The sequence below is a fragment of the Triticum aestivum genome, chromosome 1D (assembly GCF_018294505.1).
Source record: "Triticum aestivum cultivar Chinese Spring chromosome 1D, IWGSC CS RefSeq v2.1, whole genome shotgun sequence".
In the NCBI taxonomy this organism is placed as follows: Eukaryota; Viridiplantae; Streptophyta; class Magnoliopsida; order Poales; family Poaceae; genus Triticum; species Triticum aestivum.
In genome coordinates, this window is record NC_057796.1 from 210,754,685 (window position 1) to 210,761,187 (window position 6,503).

The following is a 6,503-nucleotide window of genomic DNA, read 5'->3' on the forward strand; positions in this document are numbered from 1 at the left end:
TTTACCCCTACTCCAGTGGCCAAACCCCTATTAGAACTGCTGAGAGCCCAGCGTCAGGTACTGTCTATGATATCAATTCAAAATTTGAACTCCTAAATTTCTGCATGTGCCTTACCTTCTCTCTTGTATGAAAACTAATTTCAGATGAATCTCCTTGCTCAAAGGATCATACGATCTCACAACAATACTGGGCTCTGCATTGCTCTTGTCAGTACCTCTCTCCCTTTTGCCTTGTAACGCTGTACTTAATTAATTGCTATTTGATTATGTATCATCAGTCTGCACCTGAGCTTCATTATCCTCTATTTCTTCCAATATTATTTGATCTATATTTACTCTTTGCAAAATGTAGAATAATGGCAACGCTTATAAAGAATTTTCTTTGGGGAATTTATTGAATTATCCTTCCGTCAACCTGGAGAAGGGCTTTGTCCAGCCCGTGTTAACATGTAATGTAAGTTCATCCTTCTCAAGCCTTCAAACTTTGTTCTAGTATAGATTTGGATAGGCATCATTTCCTCCACGGCTGTTTGCTTTGCTGTTTACATCTGATTGGATGTTTGCAACAACTACCATTTCAAATTGTAGTTGTAAAAACATGTTCCTTATGCAGAACAGATCCATTTATTTGCTTATATAATTGTGAAACCTGTTACGTGTCTCCTTGTTTCTCTTTCAGAGTCATATCTCTTATGCCAGGCAGAACTTTAGGGAAGATAGTGAGCCAAACCATCTTGAGGACAGCGAGATGACCCCAAGGTCCTGTCTTGATGAAGACAGTGAGTTGAAGCTACTCACCAGCAGGTGTGAGACAACCTCTGTGCAGTCGCTGCCTCAATCAGTTCGACTTCTTCAGTCTCAACTTAAAGCGGAAAGGCTTGCTTCAGCTCAGCTCCGACTTGAAGTCAAAGATGCAATGAAGATGTCAGAGGACTGCCATGCGCACCATCATGCCATACATCTACTGTTGATGCATCTATCGTTGACACAACTGAGGTCTACTCAGCTTCTTCGGCTGTTTGGGGGGCCCGACCTGGCCAGGCCTAGTGCCTTCTGAAGTGCTCTCAGTTTTGTATATTCTTTTATCGGCGCGTTTATTTGCACTGGTGGCGAACTTTGATGCCCAGTGGATGTAATATGTGTGATAGCCATGATAGCCTAGCGTAAGTTGCTTGCTTATTTATTTCCTTGTTGTCTTGTTTATTTGTTTGCTTGTAGTCATTGCAGTTCTTTTTCCGCGGTTTGCTAGTGGCTGCAATAACCTATTTTTTAAAACTAGGCCACAATAACCATGGGCTAATATTTACTGTAGTGACACTGGGCCTCCTACGGGCCGTAGAAACACTGGGCCTTCTACGGGCTGTAGAAACAATGGGCCTTCTACGGGCCGTAGAAACAATGGGCCTTCTACGGGCCGTAGAAACAATGGGCCTTCTACGGGCCGTATGATCGATTGGGCAAACATGGGCCAATAACAGACCGCATTATGGCCGTAAACGGGCTAGAGTTGGAATCGTCCGTTCATGGGCCGACCATAATGGGCCATCGTTAATAGGCCGTATTTGATGACGCTATGAAAATGGCCCAACGTATTAACCGACCACAAATGGGCCGACTGTAACCACGGGCTAAATTTGGCCCATAAGCAGAAAATAACAGTAACGGGCCATAAGTAAACGAATGCTGGAAATGAGCCCAAGAATAAACGGGCTCTGAGAAGGCTGAAAGATAACATGGGCTGGAAACGGCCCAACGGAATAACGGGCCGTTAATGGGTATAAAGTGATACACTGTTCATTACGGGCTAGTTTCACCACGGGCCGTTAATGGGTGTAAAGTGATACACTGTTCATTACGGGCCAGTTTCACCATGGGTCGTTAATGGGCCAAGAGTTACAAAGGGCCTCATATGGGCCGAAAGATGTCATGGGCCATACATGGGCCAAAAGTGAAAACGGGCTGGAATCATATTGGATGGCCCAGATGACGCTACTGGGCCTAATTCGGATAGGGCGTAACGGGCCTTGGGTTAGCGGGCTGTAAATGGGCTATATGCGAACAGGCCATTAACAGGCTTTCCATGGGCCGGCCCGCCACCTTTTGACCAAGTCAAACGGGCCGGCCTTTTCACAGGAATGGGCCTCTGTTGGGCCGTGCCATGTGTCGACGTATCATAGGCGCCTTCTGTCCAATGAGTGGATGACATCTGTCCCAACAACGAGCCGACACGTGTTTCCTCCAGCCAATGATGATTTTACACGTGGAAAATCCCCATTGGTCGGGGCTGTTAACGGGTTATCAGATCCAAAACCCGACCCGATAGCTTAACGGCGTTTCGTTACGGTGGATGCCACGTGTCGGTCACCCTTGACGAAAGCACTTCTGTGACGCGCGATTTATCGTCATGGAAGTGGACACTTCCGTGATGATAATTTTGGTAATGTCATGGAACACTTCTACGACAGCACAGGTATGACTATCTTGATTCTGTCATAAATCGTCATGGATGTACATGCATGACAAAAAACGCGACCTACTGTGACAAACACGTATAATCACGTAAGTGTATTTTTTGTAGTGGCAGAAATAAAAGTTCTCGGATTGGAACGAAAATTTGCTTGGAACTTTTATACAAATAAAGATAATTTCTGGAACCAAGAACCACCGGAGGGGGGCACCTGGGTGGGCACAACCCACCAGGGCCTGCCACCCCCTCCAGGCGTGCCTAGGTGGGTTGTCCCCACCTGGTGGCCCCGCAGACCCTGAAATCGACGCTATAAAATCACATATTTCTAGAAAAAAATCAGGAAGAAAGAATTATTGCATTTCACGAGATGGAGCCGCCGCCACCTCCTGTTCTTCATCAGGAGGCCAGATCTGGAGTTCGTTTAGGGCTCCGGAGAGGGGGATCTTCGATCTTCGTCATCACCAACCCTTCTCCATTGCCAATTCCATGATCCTCCCCACCGGGAGTGAGTAGTTCCTTCATAGGCTCATTGGTCGGTGAGGAGTTGGATGAGATTCATCATGTAATCGAGTTAGTTTTGTTAGGGCTTGATCCCTAGTATCCATTATGTTCTGAGATTGATGTTCCTATGACTTTTCCATGCTTAATGCTTGTCACTTTGGGCCCGGGTGCCATGATTTCAGATCTGAACCTTTTATTTTATCATCATTATATCTATGTTCTAGATCCGATCTTGCAAGTTATAGTCACCTACTACGTGTTATGATCTAGCAACTCCGGAGTGACAATAGTCGGGACACTTCCCGGTGATGACCGTAGTTTGAGGAGTTCATGTATTCACCGTGTGCTAATGCTTTGTTCCGGTTCTCTATTAAAAGGAGGCCTTAATATCCCTTAATTTCCAATAGGACCCCTCTGCCATGGGAGGGTAGGACAAAAGATGTCATGCAAGTTCTTTCCATAAGCACGTATAACTATTTACAGAATACATGCCTACATTATATTTATGAACTGGAGCTAGTGCCGCATCGCCCTAGGTTATGACTGTTATATGATGAATATCATCCAACAAATTGCCGATCCAATGCCTACAAATTTCTCTTATATTGTTCTTTCTAAGTTACTACTGCTGCTGTTACTATCGTTACTACTACAAAACTATTACTATCACTGTTACCGTTACTACTGTTGTTGCGGGTACTATCAAAACTATCATATTACTGTGCTACTAATCACTTTGCTGCAAATAATTAATCTCCAGGTGTGGTTGAATTGACAACTCAACTGCTAATACTTGCAAATATTCTTTGGCTCCCCTTGTGTCGAATCTATAAATTTGGGTTGAATACTCTACCCTCAAAAACTGTTGTGATCCCCTATACTTGTGGGTTATCATGAAGATGTCCGCTAGTTGCTCTTGAGTGTTGATGTAGATGATATCATTATCTCCCCGCTTGATGTGATCCCTAATGAAATGATGGCAAATCTCAATATGCTTCGGCTTGCTATGTTGCACCAGATTGTGAGAGATCTTGATAGCACTGTCATTGTCACATAGAAGAGGCACTTTGTCACAAGTGACACCGTAATCCTTTAAAGTTTGCCTCATCCATAGCAATTGTGCACAACAACTTGCGGCGGCTACATATTCAGCCTCGGTGGACGAGAGAGACACACAATTTTGCTTCTTTGAAGTCCAACTCACCGAAGAGTGACCAAGGAATTGGCACCCTTCGGAAGTTGACTTCCTCTCCACACAATCTCCTGCCCAATCGGAGTCCGAGGAATCCATGAGATCGAAGCTTGCTCCTTTGGGGTACCATAAGCCAAAGTTTGTGGTATGAGCCAAATATCGAAAGGTTCACTTGACAGCCACATAGTGACTTTCCTTAGGTGCAGCTTGGAGCCGTGCACAAATTCCCACACTCAACATGATATCCGGTCTAGATGCACAAAGGTAAAGTAAGGATCCAATCATGGAGCGATATACCTTTTGATCCACCGCTTTACCATTGGGATCACTGTCAAGCTTGCACTTGGTGGGCATTGGAAACTTGACCGGCTTGACATCATCTAGCTTCAATCTCTTGAGCATATCTTGGGTATACTTGGCTTGGTTGATGAATGTTCCTTCTCTTCTTTTCTTGACTTCGAACCCAAGAAAGAACTTCAACTCTCCCATCATAGACATCTCAAACTTCTTGGTCATTAGTGCGGCAAACTCATCATTGAAAGATTTGTTAGGAGAACCAAAAATGATATCATCAACATATAGTTGGCATATGAACAAGTCCCCTTTGACCCTCTTAGTAAAAAGAGTGGGATCGATTTTCCCAATTTCAAACCCACGATCTTGCAAAAACTCGGTAAGGTGCTTATACCATGCACGTGGGGGCTTGTTTAAGGCCATAGAGCGCCTTTTGAGTTTGTATACATGAGTAGGGAGCTTGGGATCCTCGAATCCCGGAGGTTGTTTGACATACACCAACTCATCCAAAGGACCATTAAGAAATGCACTTTTCACATCCATTTGTTGCAATTTAAAATCATGATGAGAAGCATATGCAAGCAACATGCGAATAGATTCAAGACGAGCAACGGGGGCAAAGGTTTCACCGTAGTCGATACCCTCGACTTGGGAGTAGCCTTGTGCCACCAATCTTGCCTTGTTTTGAACTACCACACCGTTCGCATCTTGCTTGTTCTTGAAGATCCACTTGGTCCCGATGACATTATGCTCCTCCGTTGGCCTTGGCACTAATTCCCAAACTTGATTGCGCTCAAAGTTGTTGAGTTCATCATGCATGGCTTCAAGCCAATCATCATCATCAAGCGCCTCATGTACCTTTTGGGGTTCAACACACGAAACAAACGCATGATGCTCACAAAAATTTGACAATTGTTTATGAGTAGTTACCCCTTTTCTCAAGCATCCAAGCACATTCTCCATGACATGTTGTTGACGCTCGAGCTTGGAATCCACCTTGGCGGCACGGCGCTCCAAAAGTTCCTCGATAGGCATTTGAGGATTATCTTGAGCACCATCTTGAGTTTGCTCTTGATCTTGAGCACCATCTTGAGCTTGCTCTTGAACTTGAGCTTGCTCTTGATCTTGAGCAAGCTCGGAGACATGAACTTGATCTGGGGCATCATTTGGTGCATTGCCATCTTCATGAGGTTGATCTTGCCCTTGATCTTGTTCATTGAGTTGAGGGCCTTCACTTTGTTCTTCGGAAGCATGTGGGTCTCGCGTAGGTGATGGCTCTACTTGAGTAGAGCATTGTCCTTCTCCTTCGGCCACAAGGGGTTCCTCAATGGCGGGAGTATTTGACCAATCCCCATTCTTCTTATGGCTTGCGGAGGAATTTCATCACCTACATCACAAAGACCACTTTGCTCCACTTGGGAGCCATTATTTTCATCAAACTCAACATTACACATCTCCTCAATGAGTCCGGTGGACTTGTTGAGGACACGGTAAGCATGAGAGTTTGTAGCATAACCAACAAATATGCCCTCTTGAGCTCTAGGTTCAAATTTAGACAAACGGACACCTTTCTTGAGAATGAAACACTTACAACCGAACACCCGGAAGTACTTGAGGTTGGGCTTGTTGCCGGTAAGAATCAAATATGGAGTCTTGTTCAAGCCTTTGTGGAGGTAGAACCTATTGGATGCATGACATGCGGTGTTGATGGCTTCGGCCCAAAAGTTGCACAGAGATTTGAATTCCTCCATCATGGTCCTTGCCGCGTCCATCAACGTCCGGTTCTTCCTCTCCGCCACACCATTTTGTTGAGGGGTATAGCTAGGGTGAGGCATATTGGTGCTTGATCCCCTCATCACTAAAAAACTCATCCAAGGTGTAGTTCTTGAACTCGGTGCCATTGTCACTTCTAATCATCAAAATATTTGCTTCATGTTGGCGTTGAGCTTCATTTGCAAAGTTGATGACTGTTTGTTGAGTCTCACTCTTCCTCTTGAAGAAATATACCCATGTATATCTTGAGTAGTCATCCACAATCACCAAGCAATA